We start from the raw sequence: 22,213 nt of genomic DNA on the forward strand, positions 1-22,213 counted from the left end.
TACCGTAAACGGTGATAGGCTGAATCGCTGTCACTCTTGCCGTGTTGTTTTTGGGCGTGTGTCCGCTCTGTAACCAGCGCTGTAACTTTGAGAGCAGCAGCCTGGACGAATATCCCGCTCATGTAAAAATTTATTACAAACGCGCGGTTCATGGTTTGTGTTGTAATAACGCATTTGATGCTGTGAGAGGCGTCCCTGCGCATCTGTTGGTGCTCTTCTCCCTGCTTGTTGAAATGAATACCTAAAAAATCATACTTTGCTTGTATAGTTGTGTTTAACATCAGAGTAATTAGCAATACACACTGCACATATATGCACTGCACTGTGTGTATAATATGTATGTATGTAACGTGTATGCCTTTAATATATGTTCTTAGTCTATTTCACTACAGCAGGAAAAATAAAAGGTCACTTTTTTATTGTTTCAAGTTTTAATTTAAATTTTTATTTATATTTATCATTTAATACATGAAGCTTCAAAAGCATGCAGAAGCAAACTTTATGGACAGAAGGCCTGATCCAACGTAGCATCCGTGGGATGGTGAGCTTTGGGCCACTGGTGGGTCAGTCAATACTCTTTTAAAGAAAACTGTCGGAAGGATCCTAATAAATAAGTAGTTTTTTCTTACTGTCAGTAATTCACAGTAAAATACCAATAAGGATTCTTCATTAAACCACAACGTGGATTTGATATGACCATGACATGGCACGGTTAAGGAGCAGTTACCACTGTCACTATCCTTCGCATCACGAAGGTTCTTGCCTCAAATCCCAGCTCTGTGGATTTCACATGTTCTTTAATTGTGTAGGATAAAGTGCTACGTGAATATATGGTTAGAATTTGACTTGTAGTCTAAAAGTGGTCAGTAAGACTAGAAAGGTACCATATAAGAGTGAGTAGATTATAGTTTAAATGTGAAGAAAGGCACGCAGAGGGGTGTCTGAAGAGGGGTACAGCAAATATTCCACTAATAATAATAATAAATCATTTTATAATCTTAAGTAATTGAATTTTATAGGTCAACAAAAAATATGCAAATGTTATGCTGAACACTGCATATCATGGTGAGGCTCCTCCCTGCTGTATGATCAGTACTTTTTAAGTGTGATTGTGCTTTTAAACATAATGTGCAGTTTTACTGTGTACTCTAGCTGCTTATATTCTATGGAAACAGGCAATCAGTCTTAGCCTTGGCTATTCTTCCTCCATATAACCATAAATACACATCTACTTTAATGAAGATATAAACAAAAAACCTCTTTTCATGCAGATATCATTTAAATTCATACAACAGAACATAAAAAAATCTCCTGATAGCAAATAACAAATTACACACTTTTAGGGGATCCGTTGAGCAGCTAGTTTATTAAAAGTGGAAAATACGCAAAGGCATAAAAATATAAAAGCAAATAAACAGTAAGTTGACATTGGTAAACCTAAAGTGAGATTGAACGTCGCAGCATCCATCATCTCGTGGCACTTGTTCATATGATCAGTGATATTTCCTGCATCACTGTGTGTTTGTCTTTCAGCAATCAGACAAAACGGCTGCACTGAGTCAGCACAGCTCTCCTCTCCTTGAAGCATCATCTTCTTTAAAATATATTAACTAAGTGATTAAATCAAATCTAACAACGTGCAGACTGTTGCACATTTCTTCTCATAGAACTCTTTATGTTGTTGGTTAGTTTTTGTAGTTGTCTTTTTTTTAAACTCCTTCCGTTCATTTTTATTTACATAGTGTCAAATCACAACAACAATGGTCTCTATGGACTTTATATCGTGAGCTAAAAACTCCACAATATATGAGAGATCATGTCGCTGTCAGCCGTCAGTCACAGTACACAGTCTGACTACATTAGACACCACAGTGTTTGCACACTGTTACTGTGGTAACATTAAAGCAGCTTAAGGAAAGCGCTCCTGCGTGCAGTCTGTGAAGTGAACACAAGATGGAGACACTGACCAACGGATGCCTCAGTGAGCGGCCTCCTGCTTTGACACAAGCACCTGTGAAGAACCGCACACCTGGGCTCTAAACAAACACGCCAAATCCAGAGTGACTGAGTACTACAGCACACATTTACATTTACCAACTTAGCAAGTCTGACGATAGCAGAGTTTAAAGGCAAGCCATGCAAATAATGCACGGGTTTAGCAAAGCTCCATTTGCATCCTATTGATATCAGAAACTGTGTTTTGTTTTCATTATGAAAAGATAAAGCTGTTTTTACTGAACATTGTTTATTTAAACTCAGAGTATATATTATTTTTTTCTGCATTGTACAGTTCATAATTTGTCAGCATTTACATGAAGTGTATCTTATCCAAATGAATTAAAATAACGATTAATAACGATTACAGCCTATTTCAGCATGGTAATATATTCAAAATATTTCTCTGGGATTACTTCCAGGCTGACTCTTTCTACACACTGGTGCTGTCAGGCTTTCAGAACCACTCAGGGAAGTAAATTATTTTAACGCCCCGTTGGCTTTTTTTTTACCACACCCAAAACCTTTTGGCAGTCTTCTGCTGAAAGGAAGAAATGTGCATGTGCTTCACATTAGAAAGTTTATATTTCTCATTTTTTACAGTAGATAAAAAATAAGATCCACCAGATCCTACAAATATGCACAAAACCCGTCTGTTTTACAGTTATTTTCAAATGTAATCAACAGGATTTGCAACAAAAATCAAATATTTAAAAACATGTTAATGATTATTTTTCAAATTTCAGTCTTTTGAAAAAATAGTTTTATTTGATGTAAGCTATCTGTGCACGAGCAGTGACACTCTGATGACCTTCAAAGGTATTCAAAGGCCTGACCAGCCATCATTTGAATGGCCTGCACCCCACAGATCGATAAACAAAGCTGCTCACGAAACTTTGTCCTAACTTCCCCTCCTTAACAATTCTGCCCTTTCTTACGTGTCCTTATAAAGGATGTGCACAGGGTTCCTGAATGTAAATTTTATCCAAATAAACAAACCTAATTAAGTTTGTGGTGAAAGCCACCACCCCCTTCAAATTCACCGAGCCAGGAAAGGGCTTGGCCGCAGTCATTTGTCAGTAAAAGGACTAGTGGTTGTGGCTTCCATTCACCTTGAAACCCTCCGTAAAAGGCTTCGGGGAATCACTGGCATGACAATTTATTCAAAGTCTAAAGGTTTTTAAATAAAGGGTCAAACAAAAGAACATTCAAGTAGAAATGCAAAGAAGGCCTCTTCAATTTTCTCTTCTTTGAAATATCCTATTTTGCTTTATTTGTCTCTTTAAGGCCGAGTGGGACCTGAATAAAGAATAGCACATGTGACAGTTTTACTTTTTAAATAGCAAATATTTCCAGCAGCAATTAGAAAACACTTTTAGTCATTTTTGATAGTAAATAAATAGGTTTGAAAGGTGCTTCTGTTTCTGGTACCATTCAACATAAAATACAGTTTCTGATTATTCTGAAAGATTATTATTGTTATCTTTTTATGTTTTAATAAATCAGCTTTGGTTGGACTTCAGACTGCAGAATGCTGCTGCCGAACTTTAAACTGGCACCAACAGGAAATCGCATATACTTGAGTTTCGGCTTCTCTTCATTGGTTGCCAGAAAATTTTAGTTTGAATTTTTTGGGCCCTTCATGGTCTCAGCCCCAGTTTATCTCTGACATGCTCAAACATCAGGTCTTCAGGTACGAGACTGCTGCAGCTGGCCACATTTACTCGGTTCAAAATTTGCGGGGATCGGGCTTTCAGGGAGAGAACCAAGGCTGGAATTCACTCCCACTGTCTTCACGCCATGCAGACTCCACTGAAACCAGCTGAAAACATTTTTATACATACAGGTTTTTAATTCATTTGTTGTTTTATGTTTTATTCTATTGCTTTACATTGTTATATGTTTTATTTTTATCTCTTATTTTATACATTTTACTTACTGGCTGACTTAATAATAGTGGAATAAAATCAGTTCAATAGTTGATTAATTAATGGTTAAAACATTTTAATATTAGATGCTTGCCTGTCATCTGGCAACTACATTTTAAATTCATCTTGTAAAAATAAATAGTCAGCAAACCAATCTCCAGTGTTGCTCATTCACTCATTTATTTTATTTTCATTTAAATGTGGGCTGCTTTTAATTTGATTCATCTGTACAGACAAAGCCTGCAGATCTCTACGAGGCTCATATATACCAGAAATGCTTGGAGATGTCTCTTTCGATCAGCAACCTCCGATATAAAATATAAAACTGATTCCCATGACCCTTACAAAGGACTTTATTGGCCTCAGTGAAAATTCCAAATGAAAGGAAAAATAATTTGGATTGCAAATGCAAGCAATTATTTTTTTAATTCCACATAAAACGTCTATACGCAGGATGAAGAATTTATATAATTTATATAAAGCACAAAATACACACACACACACACACACACACACACACACACACACACACACACACACACACACACACACACACACACACACACATATATTTCATGAAATATCTTAACAAATAAACAAATAAATAATAGGTTTCAATCAAAGCTATTATTAATGTCTCAAGAATTAGAAACTAGACAGCAAAGTAAAAGACAAATTCTGATCCTTTCAAAGTTATTAGTACTAATTTCCTGTTGGGCCGTCACATCAACAGCTAACAGAAACAGAGGCTTGTGCACACACTGCGTCGCTCTCCACAGGTGCAAACAAAGCCTGTGTTATAATTAGTTTTACATGAGCCACATTTGGCAGCGAGCTGTTTGCTTTTTCTCTGTGTTATCTGAGAGTCCCATTTGAATAACCAATGCTTACATTGTGGTGTACTTGATTTATTTCTGAGCTGGATGATGGAATGGCTGTTTGAACAGCACAGACAGGCAGCACTGAAATAATAAAGCGGCCATGTTTGTTATGAGTAGATACCAGTAAATGTGCTTGTTTAGTGTGATACAGTTCACATTACATGTGTCACTGCTTGTTCTTTGTATTACAGTACATACAAATTATTATTGATATTAGCAGCTGGAAGAACTTTTTCTGTGAGTTCTTAGGCTTTTCTCTTTTTACTTTAATCCTGTTATTTCCTTTTATCTCTTATTCATTTTTGACTTTTTATTTTTAGTTATAACCACGTTCATTTATTATTTAGAAGACACTGTTAATTCAGAGGATAACACACTGCGAACTGATTCCCAGATCTTGTTAAGATCTTGTTGACTGCCTGTTCAATCTGATGTAATTTGCCATTTTTGGTTTCAAGATTCTTCATTTCTCAAAAGCAAAGCTCCCGTGGAGAGAAAAAACAAACTGATTCAAATCAAACACAGTAATCAGTGTGGCTGCTCTCCCAGGTGTTACCACTGGGTGCAGTGACATATGAAGATGGGCGTAACTACCCATCAGCATCATAATAAGTAATAAGCGTGAGGGGGGGTCTGAGGTGATACTGCACACTCACTGGCACCAACATTTGAAAAGTTCTTTTTTGACTGTGACTGAGCCTAAAAACTCAGAGTTCACAGAGGTCAGGGTTGAGGGTCACTTCCCATAGACTTCTATTGGACTGGAGGTCTTTTTACCTCCTGCTGGGCATTAACAAAAATGCATCTTTGTGGCTTTTCCACGCTGTCTTCACTTTTCAGACGTGGAAGCTGCATCCATCTTTTACAGTTTCTTTTACAGTAAAGCAGATTTAGAAGTTACCAAAGAGCTAAACATCTAGTTGACATATAAACATTATGTCCAACGTTTTGATATTTTAAAAAAACATAAACATAAAGCACTGATATAACTTTGAATGTATAAAATAAACTAAATACCAGCAAGGCTTTGGCTGCGTAGTGTAATAAGGGCCTGTTGACATATAATTACAGTGACCAACCACAGAGGTGGCGTTAGGCTAATATAAATACAGCAGCACTGCAATGTGTTTGAGCAGTTTCAGAGAGAAGACAGGGACATGCAGCACCTGCACATGCTCAGTAGGCAGAAACAAGCATCATCACATGACAGGAAAAACAGTGTCTCGATCCCTGGATTCTAATTGGCTGGTGCACAAATGAAGAAGTTCTCAGGTGGCATTAAAGAACATCAGCTAATTAGGTGTCGTGTTGTTTCATGTTTAACGTTTAGAGCCCACACGTTCACGGCACATTGACACTAGGTGGACTTATTATTGGCATGTCGGAAGATATGTTTATGTGCATTTGTGACAGGTTAAGTGTGTTTAAGACGTCGGTCATCATTAAGTTATGCTCAGCTGTGTTGGTGTTGTAGTTTTGTCACATTATCATCGTGACAATAACAGAACTTAACTGTCTTCATGTGCTGATCACATTATTTTTTCATGGGAAGATGATCTTCTGATTTTGGTGAGTTTGTGTGTTTTAAGACACAACGTGCACAAAATCAACTCTGCAAAGATGTGTTGTATTTTTTCAGCATATCAAAAGTAAATATTCTTTGTATACAGTATACATATATATAGTATATATACGTATTTTGCATATGGGAACAGACATCTCCTTTTGTACAACCTCTGCTTATTGGACATCACCTACTTTCAGTTGTTCTGATTTAAAGTTGCATCCACATTTCTCCAATCATCAGGTCGCTCCTATCATCCCAGCCATGTGACCGTGTCAGGTTAGGAATATTTTACCTGCATCTGTTTTCCATCCTTAAAAGTCATTGGTTTTAAAATTTCACGTACAGTGGATGTTCACAGACTGCTGGAAAACACAGGTGTTCAGCGACTGACTCGGATATCAGGGGTGTCCAGCTCAGCTTAATATTATCTGTTGTAAATAATTTTCCTAAACGTGTCCAGCTGCAGGTCTGTGCTTTATCCCCGACCTTCTGACCGTTGTTTGTTGTTGCTCTCTTCGAGCGGGTCTCATGAAAGGGGAACTTGGAGAGATTTACGTGCAGGTGACCGTGCCCTCCTCCTTCACCGCAACCTCAATTTCTGCCTGTCGGTGCTCAATTTGTGAGAGCTGCCTTTGAGTGTTCTCAGGGGACCGGCGTCTGGTCCGGAGCAACGGCCCTGAGATCTTTTTCCAAGATGGTGCAGGGGCCATGCAGGAGGCTGAGAAGAGAGGAAACGCTGTCAGAGGAAGCCCCTTTGTAGTTGCCTTTTTTGCAGGTGCTCTGCCATTCATTGTTAAAGCACGCTGTTTAATATTACAGCCTGCCAGACATCTGGTGGCCTGGGCCGGACAAAGCAGCAGCACGATGATAACCCTGCTAATATCTTTGGACAGATTACACACGAGCACAGATGTTGATGTCTAATCAGTCAGCGCACGGGCAACTGTTGAAACGTCAACTTTGCTCCGTGCTTCTGCATAATTGAATCCTCTAAATGAAACCTGAAAATGCACTCTGAGGGCGGACCAGTATTTTCTAATCATGCATCTTCACCCTAGTTGAGTGTTTTCAATAAAAAACAAACAGCTCTGCATCTGGAAATGCTGCTGTATGAAATAGTATTATTGGCTCATTCTAAAAAATAAAATAAATGTAGGACTATAAATAACTGGAAAGTTTGAGCCCTGACAGTTTAAACATTTCCTGTCACTCGCACTTCCTGGAAAGATCTGTCCCTACCCGGATTTCAGGGGTGTTACTGCAAAGGAACGTTAGCCTGAAGCCTGTAGAAGATAAAAGAAGATGATAAAGGGTTGAGAACAGCACAATAAACATGGCAGACATAGGTTTAAAACCAAAAATGTTCATTTAAGTGTCCTTCTACTGATTTAAGGTCTGTAGGAAAGCATCTCACTGCTTTTCTTTTTGCACCCAGCTAAAAAAAACAATCATTATCCTGGCAATTCACTCTGACCCTAAAAATATACAGTTGCATAGGAAAACCAGGTAAGCTGTAGGGGAAATGCATGAATATAATGCACAAAATTTAGTTTAAAAAAAAACATAAATAAAAAAGTTTCCTGTAACTTTTTAAAGTCCAAATAGACCAGAAACAGCTCCTGATACACGCTTGTTAATGGCACCTGTAATTGAGTTGTGTCCTCTTCTTTCACCACGAGCTGGAATTGGATGAAACGGATCAAACGGGGCAGAATGGTTAGTTTGGCTCATTTTACCCAAATGTGTTTCCAGGCCTTTCAAGTTGTAGCTGAAGCTACAAAGCCAGCATGTGTTTTGAACTTGTCACAGTGAATGAAGTCAGCCCTGAATACCTGCCCACCATCAGCGCACGGCAAGCATCTGAGAGCTGTTAAGACCACTTCATCTTAACCACATGCACAGAGAGGGCTGAGCGGTGCTGAGGTGTAAAGAAGGGTGCAACATGTCTGTCTGTATTTGTGGAGGAATGTGTCTGTCGGCCGTTCAGGAAGACATATGTGTTTGTTTTGTGGTTCCTCTGAGGAATGACATGCCCTGCTTTGTGTTTGTTTTCACTCACACAGGTTCGTGTGAATAGTCTAAATAAAATCACCATTTTTATTCCTAAAATACTAGTACTGCAGAAACCTGTGCTAAATGTATGAAGTCTAAATGATGTCTTATTGTTTGGTTATTCTTTCCATTTCTGTACCATCAAGAATAAGACGTCACACAGCTTTAAACACTCAGTGTTTCAGTCGTTTGTTTCTACCTGGCTCTGTATCTCTTCAGTGAGAGCATAGATTCCTCTGATATGATGATCTGGGCACACAGCTCCGGCTCTGAACATATAAATCACACCTTATGTTTGCAAGGGGCAGCCAATGAGAAGAACCTTTGTCTAAAGGGAGGAGAAAGGGGCTTAAACAGGCTTGTTGCAGACAGCAAACAAATGGTGGCAGCACCAAGATAAATGATTGTGTTGAACTTTGGATGAGGCAAAGTTACTCTAGTAAAAACTATATATTAAATTAACAGGTCACCTGTAAGATTTAAGATCATGGTGGTGTTGTGCTCTTTTTTCTATCTGAAAGCTTTTGATTTGTGATTTCTTTAGATCCCTCCAAAAGTCTGCACTGCCTACTTTTGAAGCCTCGTTATGTCTCATTACGGGACTCTTAACCTCCATCCTTTTGTTTAGTTATACTCTTTGGTCCTTGGGTTTCTTGACAGACATTATGCAAAGTTATTATTATTATTACTGACCTTTTTTTTTTTTTTTTTTAGCAAAGATCGTCTGCCCCAGTGGGATAGAAAGTTTACAATGAGGGCACAAAGATGTGACTCAGTGTGTGTTTGTGGAGATCCTGATTTAGCATTTTTACTTTATTTTAAACATTTTCTCATTTTGTAAATAATTTCTTTGTTATTATTATTATTATTACGCTTATTACAAGCTTTATTTATTTATGGCATTAACACAGCACTCCCCCATAACTGGTGCTCTTTCCTCTCTGTGTCTCACCTTGTGTTTATGAGGCTGCAAAGTTTATATGTTCTTTCCCATCACTCCAGCCTGTTGAGTCACAATCTGGTCCTGTTGAAGGTGCCTTTTGTCTTTAAAGGGAGTTTTTCCTCCCCACTGTTGCCATGTGCTTTGAACATTAGGGAAGTGTTGTACATCACCCTCAGCGGTGTGAAAAAGTGTTGGCCCCGTTCCTGATTTCCTGGTGTTTTGCATATTTGTCACAGTTACACTTGTTACTTGTTTCACATCATCAAACACATTTAATATTAGACAAAGATAACCCAGTAAATACAAAATGCAGTTTTGATTTCATTGATCACGGGAGAAAAGTTATACAAACCTTCCCGGTCCTGCACTCAAAACAAGGAAATTGGGTGGTTGTTACATTTACAAAAGTCCAACTTGTAATTTGAACAAAATAATTTTATGTTTCTATGGTGAACGTAATTAAATCATGTATGAAATTCAACAACTTAATTTGTTCTTGTTGAGATGTTGACATGATACAATCTAGTAAGAATGGTTAGTTTCCTGGACTCGTGAAATTCACGAGATCACACAAGAAATGTAAAATCACTGGGGTGATAACAGGCAGACAACTACACACACACCACCTGTATGCACTCGCTATTTATTGTGGTTTGACCTGTCAAGGACAAAAGCAAAATTCTGCATCAAGCCTTGTAATCATAGCTTTCCTACTTTTGCTGTCCCTGGACGTCTTGGTGGTGTGGTGGTTAGCGCTGTTGCCTCACAACAAGAAGGTCTTGGGTTCAAATCTTCAGTTGGGCTAGTTTGCTGTGGGTTCCCTCTGGGTACTCTGGTTTCCTCCCACAGTTAAAAGTCATGCAGTTATTAGAGTTAAGCTAACTGGTGATTCTAAATTACCCATAATAGTGAATGTGAGTGCAAATGGTTGTTTATGTCTAGGTGGCAGGCTGTCACAAACTCAGGGACGTTTGATTGCAGATGTTGGGATAAGTTTAAGCCAAACACATATCAGGTTCAGGGGCTGATCACTTTTTCACACACAACCACGTTGGTTTGGATTTTCCTCCCCTTAATAATAAACACCCTCACTTAGAAACTGCATCTTGTGTTCACCTGTTATATCTTTATCTAATATTTATACTTGTTTAATGATCTGAAACATTTCAATGTGACAAACATATAAAAAAATAGCAAATCATCAATTCACATCGCAGTGTTTCAGCTAATCACCAAGCCTGCCTCTCATACAGTGTTTAGCAGAAAGATCGCAGACAAAAAAAGAGCACAACAACCACACGAACCACATGAATTTATATTTTTTCACCTTTTAGTTTGACAGCAGAGAGTCGTTGTGTTTTGTTGAGATGATTCCTACAACTGTGTTTGAACAGCCGTACGTCAGCCTGGAGGCTCCGACAAAAGAGCTGTCTGACAAAGCTAACACCGTTGATATATTGTGCTACTTTGTGGTGTATTTTCTCATGGATTTTGACCTTTATGTAAACTCTGCTTCCATTGTTAGTCTGTGTCAATGAAATAGTCACGTTTCTTTTGTTTGCCCACTTCTAGTTTCTTATGTTTCCTCGTGTCTTTTTTCCTTATTTCTCCGCCTCTAATGTACGGTAAATTTCCTCTGATTAGGCGTGCATTTTTCCACACAGTGTTGTAGTATTCAGTGTTTATACAGGTCATCACTTGCTGTAATGCACACCATTCTTATCAGAGTTTGTAAAAAGGAGATGATGTATGTTTTGTCAGCTCTGTGCAGTCTGACAGATTTCAAGACCTTACTCATTACTGAGGTAATGACAGACGTGCTTCTGACAAACGGGATCAGACACTGCCTTTAGATACATCAGCCTTCATCCATTGACCTGACACTCAGCACTCACTTTGAGAGAACAATACGTGCGATAAGCATTTAGTCGTTTGATTCAAGCCTGTGGTATTTCACCCGGCGCTGTAGACCAAAGCTCTCTGACAGCAACGGCAGCCGCCCTGCGCTGCAATTAATATGTGAGCCCTGTGCTCACAAAGAGCTTGTCAAAGTGCCACACCTCGCTCCTCTCATGCCTTTCACAATACAAATCCCCCCCACCATCCTCCATTTAAAAGGCTTTTTTTGTCCTCTGTGTTGGGACTGATGTCTATGTAACTTTCTAACCCTGGATGGGAATCTTGTGATGACTTGTTCACAAACAGACGGGCCTGTCGTATGTGTCAGCCTCGTGTTTTGTTTCGGTATTAAGGGACTCATTGACAGGATAGTCTGAGCAGAGCCAGCGATTGGTTCTTACCCAAAGCACCGCTCCTCTGCAGCCTTTCCAAGAAGCGAGCTTGTACTGTACACTTTACTCAACTAGTTTTATTTCCTATTCAGAGTAAATGTTTACTCTGGAGTCGGCAAAAGGGGATGCAATCATCTCCAAAATAAGATGAGTTCAATTTGGAGCATACAGAAAACAGAAAATGAAGCATGGCAAAGCAAAACAGAGGGTGGATGCTAGGCTTTTCAGCGTATTGCTCCTGCGTGCGGTGCATCGTTGACCAAAATATTTTTTCTGTCCACAGCTGTATATACAGAGGACACAGCTAGATGATAGTGGGATGCTGTATGTGTCTACTTTACACATATAAACACGACAACACCTGCATTCATTTTATATTTCACCTTCTTATTGTATCACATTAGATTTCTATTTATTAATCTCTTCACTTTCTTCCACTTTAGATTCAACCGGATGCTTTTATTCTGTGATTTCACCACTTTTGACATAAATAAAGTATTTCTAATCTTATCTTATCTTAGTTGAAAAGCACATTTTCAGGCACAATTTCCCATAATTCCCAGGTGCACAGAGACGCCACACCTGGACACCTGGATACAGAACAGCTTCACTGGCCTTTCATGACGACCTTGGGGTCATAAAACATATTACAGACAAAATTTGACCATGCGAAGCCTGAACCATGGAATAATTGAAACTGAAATGTTCGTTGAAACTTTGCATTTGCAATAATGATTTGTATCATCATAATTTGTATCATTTTTGCTACAACCGGATGGAGAGGTCTCAAAAACTCATGTATCAAATATGTGTTACAGGGTTGAATAGGATTGGTATACAGAGGCACAATTTCACAGTAAATGTTGCAGCATTTTCTCCCGAGAACCGAGGAAAAAAAGGATGTTTCAGTTTAACTTTTTTTGTCCACTGCAGAGGACACAATGAACAGGATGAGTCTCAGGAGGATATGACACACAAAACCGAAATTTTGCAATCAAACAGAAGGAAATGTCTTTGTTTTGACATCAAATATTGTACTATATTTGTGAAATTTTACATCAGGTGCACCTACACCTTTTCTAGGAAGCAACAGGTGAATTGCCACTGAAATGTGTGACCTTATTGTGCAGATATCAGAAGACCTGCACGAAACCTTCAAAAAACAGAAAAAGATGGATGGATTCCTGCGACTCTGAGACTTATGCTCATGTTCCCCCTTAAAGAAAATTATCTTCAGGTGGTCCAGAGCTGAGCGCCCCACCAGAACGCCAAAATGCCACTTTCAAGTGTCGCTGCTGAAGTGCGTTGTTTAACCAGAACGAGTGACAGTAGATGTACTTGATACAAACTGCAGACAGCTTTTTAACAGAAGAACCTCCAAACAGCAGCAATGAATGAGCTGACATGCTATTGTCAGCATCAGCGACTGGGCAGCGTGCAATAATCAATTAAACTGTGAATCCTGAACTCTGAAGCCATGTGTCTAAAAACTGAAGATGGACCACAAGTGGTGCTTTCAACACATAATGATCCCAAGCACTTTAGTATATCCACCAAGAAATCAGAAGAAGAGAAGAAAGGAGGGTAATGCAACGGGTCATTCAAAGTCTGGAGTCAAATTTCACTCAAATACTGTATGGGGGAAAAAAACGACCTGAAACAGCTTCATAGTGATGGAAATCAGAGATCAATGATCCCAGTTAGCTGCTGTTAGACTGTGCTGTTAGCTATACTGCAGTAATTTACCACAAAGTAATTCAATATTATTTACAGAGCGCCAAATCACAACAACAGTCGCCTCAAGGTGCTTTATATTGTAAGGTAGACTCGCAATAATACATACAGAGAGAAACCCAACAATCATATGACCCCCTATGAGCAAGCACTTTGGCGACAGTGGGAAGGAAAAACTCCCTTTTAACAGGAAGAACCTGCAGCAGAGAGAATCTCTTATCTGACCAGACACCAGCTAGTAACAACTTCATATTAATTACACACTATTAAGCACTAATAAAGTATTACTTAACACTTAATTCATCATTTATAGAGCACAGATATTTTTTAGTACTGATAAATGAGCTCATATATAATGTGATTAAAGATAGCGTCATTATACTTTACAGAGTCAATGTTTCTATATAAGGTATTACATTAATGGATTATGGTATGATTTAGAAAATTTAAGTAAATGATTACAGAATTATAAGATGAGCTAAATGTTTGTTTTTAATAGAGATGTTTTTAAACACTTTATTAAAATTACAATTGTAAATTCAGATAAGTATTAGTTAGATACGTTTTTATATGACCTCGACTGGCTAAGCTTTACAAAGTATTTACAAATGAAAATGAAAGACCTAAAGACTCACGTCTCAGCTATCCTCACAACAGAAAAAGAAACAAAGCACAAAGTGAGAAAGAACATGCAAATATTTTTTCATAAATCCACGTGAGAGTTACAGAACACTGAAATGTATGCAAGACCAGAGTTCACGGGAGGGTTTAAGACAGGAACATTTCACTGAGTACTTTAGATGGACTGAAGCATCTTTGTTTTAAATAAACATGTATGAAATTATAACAAAAACAGTGAATATTTCACAGCGTCCATCACATTAAACTGTTAAATTTTCAGGATGTTTATAGTATAAATGCTCTGTAAGACACAGATTGCCTAAAGTAATATTTCCTAAAGTAACTTGTTTGTGCATACAGAAAAGGTGAATCTGTAATTTATCCCTTGTCTTCCTCTTATCCACATCAGGGTTGTGCATGCATGCTAACATCATTAACATGCATGTCTTTGGTCTTGGTTTTTATACTTTTTTAATTCAAAAAGTATAAAAATGTTGTCATGTTATATATGAGCTTATTAATGAGGAATAAAATGTTTCTGTGTTTATATATTACATACTGAGGGAGGAGTAATGCTTTATGTGTTTACGAACACCTTACTAAAGGTGTTATTTGATAAACTGAAATATTACTGTTTATATTGGTTCACATTTCATGTACTTTTTCGAGGTATACTTCAGTTTTAATGGGTAGTAGATCTTGATCCTTTTAACCTCACACAGTGCCAGAAGGACGAGTCCGGACCATCAGAGGCATGTTTGCTTTTTAATCTATTTTTCTTTTCATGGACTTTTCCACTTTTTAAAACATCTGTTTTTATACCTCTCCATTATTATGGTAAGGTTATTATTGGTGGTGTCATTTTGTAGTACAGTCAAAGCCTTTATTGTCCTGCTATTCATCTCCTGACATGTTTCCACTTTGACTTAAAAGAACAGCTCGCACATGGACTGAATGCCATCTTTAGGAGGTGTGTGTCTTTGATTCTATTTTTATTTTGACTCAAATAACAGCAGCTACAGGAAGGAACATCTCTGAAAATCCATTTGAAAAGTCAAACATGCCTGAAATTGTCGCAGTGATGCCTTTTCCAGAGGTTGAGCCGTACAGCTGGGATAAGTTTGTTCAGGCAAATTGCTGTGCGAGTCCATCGTTGAAATGCAGACAGGCCTGGCTCTAAGCCAGCGCGTAGCAAGCCCACTGCAGTCATCAAGAGGAATTTGATTTGCAGTCAGAGAGAGGAGGGAATAACGATGTGACCAGTAGAAACCTGTTGATGAAAGAAGGTAAAATGTATTAAGACTGACAGTAAAACCAAGCAGCCTGCTGACATTTTAAACTGCAGGGAAACACTGCACCGTAATTCATTTATGTTAATTCTGCTTATTTTTGTTTTAGAATTTGTCATTATCCTGATGGTCTGACACATCAGGGGAACGTTCATGCTAGAGTGTGTACAGGAAAACATAACCAGCACATACAGATCGTTAGTATAACCTCAGGTATATTTTCACTGCTGTTATCCACAGATGATACAAAACTCACAAATTTACCCCTGGTCAATTTAGTACCAGTAAACCATTTAGACCTTTCCAGTGTCAGAGGCCAGGACTACACGTCCTGGCCTCTGACACTTGTTTTTACTCAGACTATGAAAACAGATGTTTCGCTTATTATCCAGTATGTATCAGAGCTTGTCGTGCAGAGCTGTAACAAGGTAAAAAAAATTACTTGTTTAATCTGTAAGAGGCGATAATAGATAGATAGATTTATCTGTGTGTAAACTGACTTGTCATTATGTGGGTTACCTTTGCGCTGCCAAAACAGTTTTGATCCCTCAAATTCTGGACCACTGTATCCGGTCTTTAAGTGATGACATATGAACCCTGCTTATGGGTCAAAACTAATCTGCGTTGATTCAGGCTGTTGTGTTTTTAACATGTTTTAATGCTTTGTATCTTGTTGTATTTAATTTGAACAAGCCCCTAAAACCGTCAGTGATCAGTGTCGGCCTCTCTCAGTTTTTATAATCACTATTGGCAGCATGTTTTAAAGCTTAGTTTTTAAAACCTTAGATGTAGCTACAGCCCAGCCCATGCAGCAGTATGCTAATGACTAACCTCATATTGTGGATAGATTATCTCAGTTGTTCTTCTGACTGAAGTTTGGTCCGTTTACAGCATCCTGCCATGTGATTGTATTTGTCCCTAACCACCAGAATCCCTCACGTTATCTTTTATTTGTCCCTAACCACCAGAATCCCTCACGTTATCTTTTATCGAGTGGAAAAAAGTTAGCGTTCATCCTCCAGCTTCACTGTTTATGTTATGCTAACATAGCTGTGTAGCTAGCCACCACGTAGCACATCATTATATACCAGCTAGCCCAACTTCAGTAACCCTACAAACATCACTGCTGTTTAGTTTTCTGTCTTCATTTATGTTGGAAGTGATAGCAGAGCTGTACGTCTTAATTTTTCAGAAATCTCTCAGTCAGAACATGCTATATCATGTTTGGACCCAGAAACAACTAATGACGTCAGACTTAAAGACTGGAGTGGGATCTTGGGAGTTTGGAGGAGGTAAGGCTAGTGTTCGAGGCTGTTTGTTGTCTTTGTAAATTTGGTAAGAGAATTTTTGGATGTTAAACATCACTTGAATTTCATTTGCTGAAAAGGTTGCTGGACTTATTACAGATTTGTTTGGCTGCACAAACAACTTTTTACTGGAACTTAAATCCGCATCACTAAATTCAAGCTCAGACTGGCAGCTCTCTATTAACAGTACAGGTTTATTTTGGAAACGGAATCATACTGAGGTCAGACTGATAGGTTTAGGTAAGTGTAAGATACCTGGAAAGTAATGTGAAATTGTTGGACTGATATGAGTAGCTCATAACCAGAGATGGGCACTAACGTGTTACAAGAAATGTGTTACTGTAATCCAATTACTTTTTTCAAGTAACGAGTAAAGTAAGGGATTACTATTGCAAAAAAGGTAATTAGAATACCTTTACTTTCCCGTAAGCACGCTGTGTTACTGCGTTACTAAACGGTGATTTCGTTTGCGAGAGTGTCTCATGACAATGACGTAAGCGAGTGCGACGTTCGTGGCAACAGCTGTGTGCAGATCAGTGCGGGAGAGAGTATGACCGTGCAGCGTTTAAAGTGTGGAAGTACTGACCTTACTTTGAGTTTGAGTCTGTAAAAAATGACAAAAACATTAGCGTCCGCTGTTCACTGCGTGGGAAGAAAACTTCTTTTTACTTTTACTTGCATCTATTTGAAAGAGTGAGTGTAAACAAAAAAAGCTATTTTATTTTATATGCTGGAATATGCAGAAAATAGGTTTAAATGTTAAACATTTCTTCCACTCAGAGAATGTTGCATATAATTTAATGTTTGGTTGATGCATAAAGTTAAAAGATTAAAACTAATAAAACTAGTTTTAAATAAAGACTTTTTCATTTGATTACATTTTATATGATGGATTATGCAGAAAAAGTAGAATTGGGCTGAAAGATCTATCGTTTTATTACCTATTCAGGTTGTAAATCATGTTTTAAAAAGTAACTAAGTAACTAATTACTTTTGAAAATAAGTAATCAGTAAAGTAACAGGATTACTTTTTGAGGGAAGTAATCAGTAATTAGTTACTGATTACTTTTTTCAAGTAACTTGACCAACACTGCTCATAACATTCAAGTATAAAAAGATGATTTTTACAAGTGAACACTGACAAAAAGAGATCAAAAACCTGAAACGAATCATTTTAAAGCATAAGTTTCACTAAATTAAAAAAAAAACAAATTCTTTGCATAGTGTGATTTTCAGCGTTACAGGAGCTAATTCAAAGGACTGACTTCACAAACACCACAAAGAGCTTGGTTACAGTACACAAGTACAACACGCAGGCATGAGTGAGCAAAACTCTGCATCGGACTAGCAGCCTACCAACTCCGAACCACACAGGGACCTCGAGCGTGTGGTGCCGATACAATAACCTTTTAATGTTTCTGTTTCCAGGAACAGACGAATGTGAAAATAATCTGAATTTACAGGAACAAGTAAAATAGAAGCTCTCAACTTTGTAGGCGCTGTTCACGGTTCATGTGCCGTGTCATTCTTCCCTGTGCAGTAATGACAGAAAAAAAAGGCAAATATGTGGAAATACTTTGTACTGAATGTACATTCAATAACTGAAAACAAAATATGAAGCAACCAGTTCCTGTAACTTCAGTTAAGCGGGGCAGACTTGTTCCTGAGCTCTTACTTCTGTGGTGGTTTCACCAAGTAAAAACATTAGAAACACCGGGGTGTCCGGTCATTTCTGCTGGTTATTACATCACAACATCCGTCTCCTTTTACTGCTCAAACTTGTGCTTTGGTACTCACATTTTCAGAAGAACACTTTCATGTATCTCTGAGTTTTTTCTTTGGGATTAAAACTTTAATTGCACTACAACCCGCTGCACTTGAGTTGTTCCCAACAAGCTAATACAGGCTGTACTGCAGGGAAGTCCTCACCAGATGCTCAATACAACTCCAAGTGAGCATGAATGCAGTGTTTTTAGTTTTCATATTTTCTCCTTTCAACTCCATTGAAAGGTTTTCTCTTACAATAACATGACATGTAGCACAGTTCAACTTCTCTGGAAAAACAGCCAAAACAGTTTCGTGTTTAAATTCTTCAGTGATTTTTCTAAAAACACTGCAGATGTGTAAATACAAAAAGCAACAAATGAAATCTTCTTTGATAAAATGTACCCTTTCAAACCTGACTGTGGATTTGCCCATATTTTAATGTGATTCTAAAAGGACCAGAGATGTTTGGTCAGACTTGCTGACAGCATTGATTCTACATGTCTTCGTGTTACTTTTAAAATACTCAGAGTTAACAGTAACACGGTCTGACTTAAGAGGGAACAGGTGGACCTCCTTAAGCGGCGAGAAAATAGCAAAAGGATAACAAGGCCCCTGTGGTTTCCTAAGTGTGCCCTCATTTACAATATATACCCGCATATATCAGGGTTATAATCATTAACAACCAGTTCAGCCCAAGTTCAGCGTGCACCGCGAGCCTGTGGAAGCCTGTTCCTGAACGAGATATTTTGGTTTTCTCTAAACCCACACGAGAGCGACTGACCAAATGTTATGGTTTTCTTGTTTCACTAAGCTCAATGGGAACTATTTCCTTTCACTGCAGAGAGAAATCAAATGGGATAGGGTTGCAAATAATAGCTTGTTTCCCAGTGATTTCTCTTGTGGGAAAAGCCGGGTGCTGAAAAATTTCCCTCAGTTGCAAAGATTTAACAGGGCCGACACAGATTTGAGTAGTAATGCAAACAGCTCGATGTGACGACGCTCCCGCAGGCGCCATTGTCCCGCTTTGCCCCAAAATAACGATTAAGGCTTCTATCAAATGTCCGCGGGGAACTTAAGTGGCTCTCGGGCGTCATATTGTCTTGTGTGCACCTCACCTCAATGGAGAAACGTGATCGGGCCACGCTGAGCAGCTCGCATGTGACAACTGAATTTTTTCACAGGGTAACCATTAGACTTTTTTAAACATAACTCTTCATGAGGATTCTCTTTGAAACCCCTTTTTTGTCCTCAAAGTGGAATCACAAAACCTCAAAGGGCCACAAACTCAGGAATTTTACAGCAGCCAGTCATAAAGACGCAGAAAGAGACCAGTTTCCCCCCCCCCCCCCAAAAAAATAATACCTAAACAAACACTGACTCCACACAGCTTCAGACAGACTTAAGAGCCCCCTCTTGAGCCAAAATTACCCCTTATAGGATTGGCTAATCCTGAAATATGGGCCTGTGACTAATGGTGGAATTTAGCAAGAAATCAGCTCCAGTTTCAGCGGCTTTATTGACTCTAACGCATGATGCAGATACCTTTGGCTATGATGAATGAGCGTGGGGAAACGGTCAGGTTCGCCTCTCCCCGTCCTTGTCTTTCACTGTTGCTTTTGTGCAGGTGTTAATGAAAAGTGTCAGAGAAGCATGTAACAGGCCCTTTTCACTCGCTTGCCAAAAGAATAAGCTGTCATCTCAACAATGATGTTGAATGAGTTCACCCGAGCTGTTTGATTTCGTGTTGTTTTATAGGGCGAGGTGCCTCAGAGGACTCTTTCTTTTGATAGCTCCGTCTTTGATAAACTGCAATATTGTATCTTATTTTTGAGCGAGTGCCAGCCTGCTCTGACATTTTGCTACAGGGAGATCGAGCACAAAGCCACAGGAGCGGGCTTTAGTGTGCGTTACTGCACAAACATGGGATCATCTGTGCGACACCAACAATGATGCAGATATGTGAAACGCTTTGCTTTGACAGTGACAGATGCTGCACTGATGAGCTGGTGCAGAGTGCACGATAAAGTAACCTCTACATGGTTGGAAGATGTAGGTTTACTTTGAAGGGACCAAAGTAAATATTTGCTTAGTCGCACCTGTGCTGGATAATTGCTTTGTCACGTAACTACAAATGCCAGTTTTAAAGTTCATCCTGTGGCTCCTGAAATTAGATTAAAGGATAAATATCTTCATTTATTACACGGATTACCTGAGCATACAGGCAGCATTAAGTGAAACTGTGGAGTTATGATACATGTGTAGTTAATTTGCACACATTACAGATTATTGTTGTCAGGTTTCGCTGTGTGTGTGTCAGACTGCGCTGGACCCAAACTCAGGTCTTGGAAAGTCAGGTTTAAAACTCAAAGTCAGTTTTATTGCTGAGAATCATAACGCAAGGCAGGAGCAAAATAATCTGACGAGACACACGAGGAAGAAACACACAGCTTGAGGGACGACACAACAAAGATCAAAGGGAGACACGGCAGGTAATCATGGAGATGTGAAACACCGGGGAACACAGCTGAATGAAATCTGAGTGATGAGACAAGGGAACGCAAAACTGAACGCAACGCACATGAGACGAAGGACTATCAGAATAAAACAGGAAGTTGAAACTGAAACTTTCATACACTGCATATGTTAAAAGCTTTTCCATATGCATGATCCAAAAAGGTGTGCAAAGTTGGCCGATATGGTCGCAGGCCCTCGCATCGTGGTGCTTTATCTTCTTTGTGTTCCTGGATGCGGACAGGACGCCTGGAGCTTCTGCTGCTTCCTGCTGTGACCGTGCCGGCGGCGTGGCCATGACACAGGCTGTTTTATTTGACTCTAATATGTGTACAGCCCTTTGCGATCACCTGTCTGTGAAAGATGCTTTATAAATGAAAGTTACTTATTTGCTTTCTTTACGTTGGCCAGCAAACCCACACACTGATACTGACTCACACACATCAAGTCTGTTCCTGATAAATCGTTGCAGGATTTGTTCATTCTTGTTACGTTTTTAGTGCTACTTCATTCTTTGTTGTGACCCACAAGCTGTTTGTAATATTTGGGTCGTGTAACTTTCCCCAACTCCAACCCTCAATCATATTAACAGGTTAAGGCTCTGTGTTCTCCTGTCAAACAAACAAACAAAAACCTTTTGGTCTTGACTTCATGTAAAAAAAAAAAGATATTATTGCAACTCTAACTTACCTGCATGTCATGGTATGCAAAGGGAGTAAATAAAAAAGAAATGAGCAGCTTGCGATCTTCTTATAGGGAGCCGATACTCTGCTGAGCTCATTTTGGCTCCTTCTCTTGCCACAAGGGGGCACCACAGCAGGTCGCCCCACATGATTGTCTTCGTGAAGTTTTACACCGGGGCATGTGTGTCTCTGGCTGGAATCTAACCAGCAACCTTTTGCTTTTCACGTGAACAGTGTCAGGCAACAGATAAAAATGAAATAGATTTTGTGTGTTTGCTCACAGGAACAAGTGAATATTTGAGTGCCATGTGATGAGTTATGCAGCTCGCTTCATGATGGGTACTCATTGGTTGTGGGTACTTTCATGCAATTTCTTTGGTTACAGATTTTTTTTTTTTAATTAATGCTTTTCAGCTCTGGTTTAAGTCAGAACTCTGAGCTAATAACATCCACAAATTAATTTACATTTCCTTTTCATTGTGGACCGTTCACATGTCTATGATCAGAAGAAGGTTGTTTGCATGTAATGCAGTACCTGCAGCTAAAATCCATGTTGTTGTACTGATTGCACAGGGATTGTGCAATATGTTAGTGAAAAACAGCAGCAGAGGGCCCATTGCACATATTTACAGAATACACACAGC

This window comes from Pelmatolapia mariae, linkage group LG12 (assembly GCF_036321145.2).
Source record: "Pelmatolapia mariae isolate MD_Pm_ZW linkage group LG12, Pm_UMD_F_2, whole genome shotgun sequence".
Lineage (NCBI taxonomy): Eukaryota > Metazoa > Chordata > Actinopteri > Cichliformes > Cichlidae > Pelmatolapia > Pelmatolapia mariae.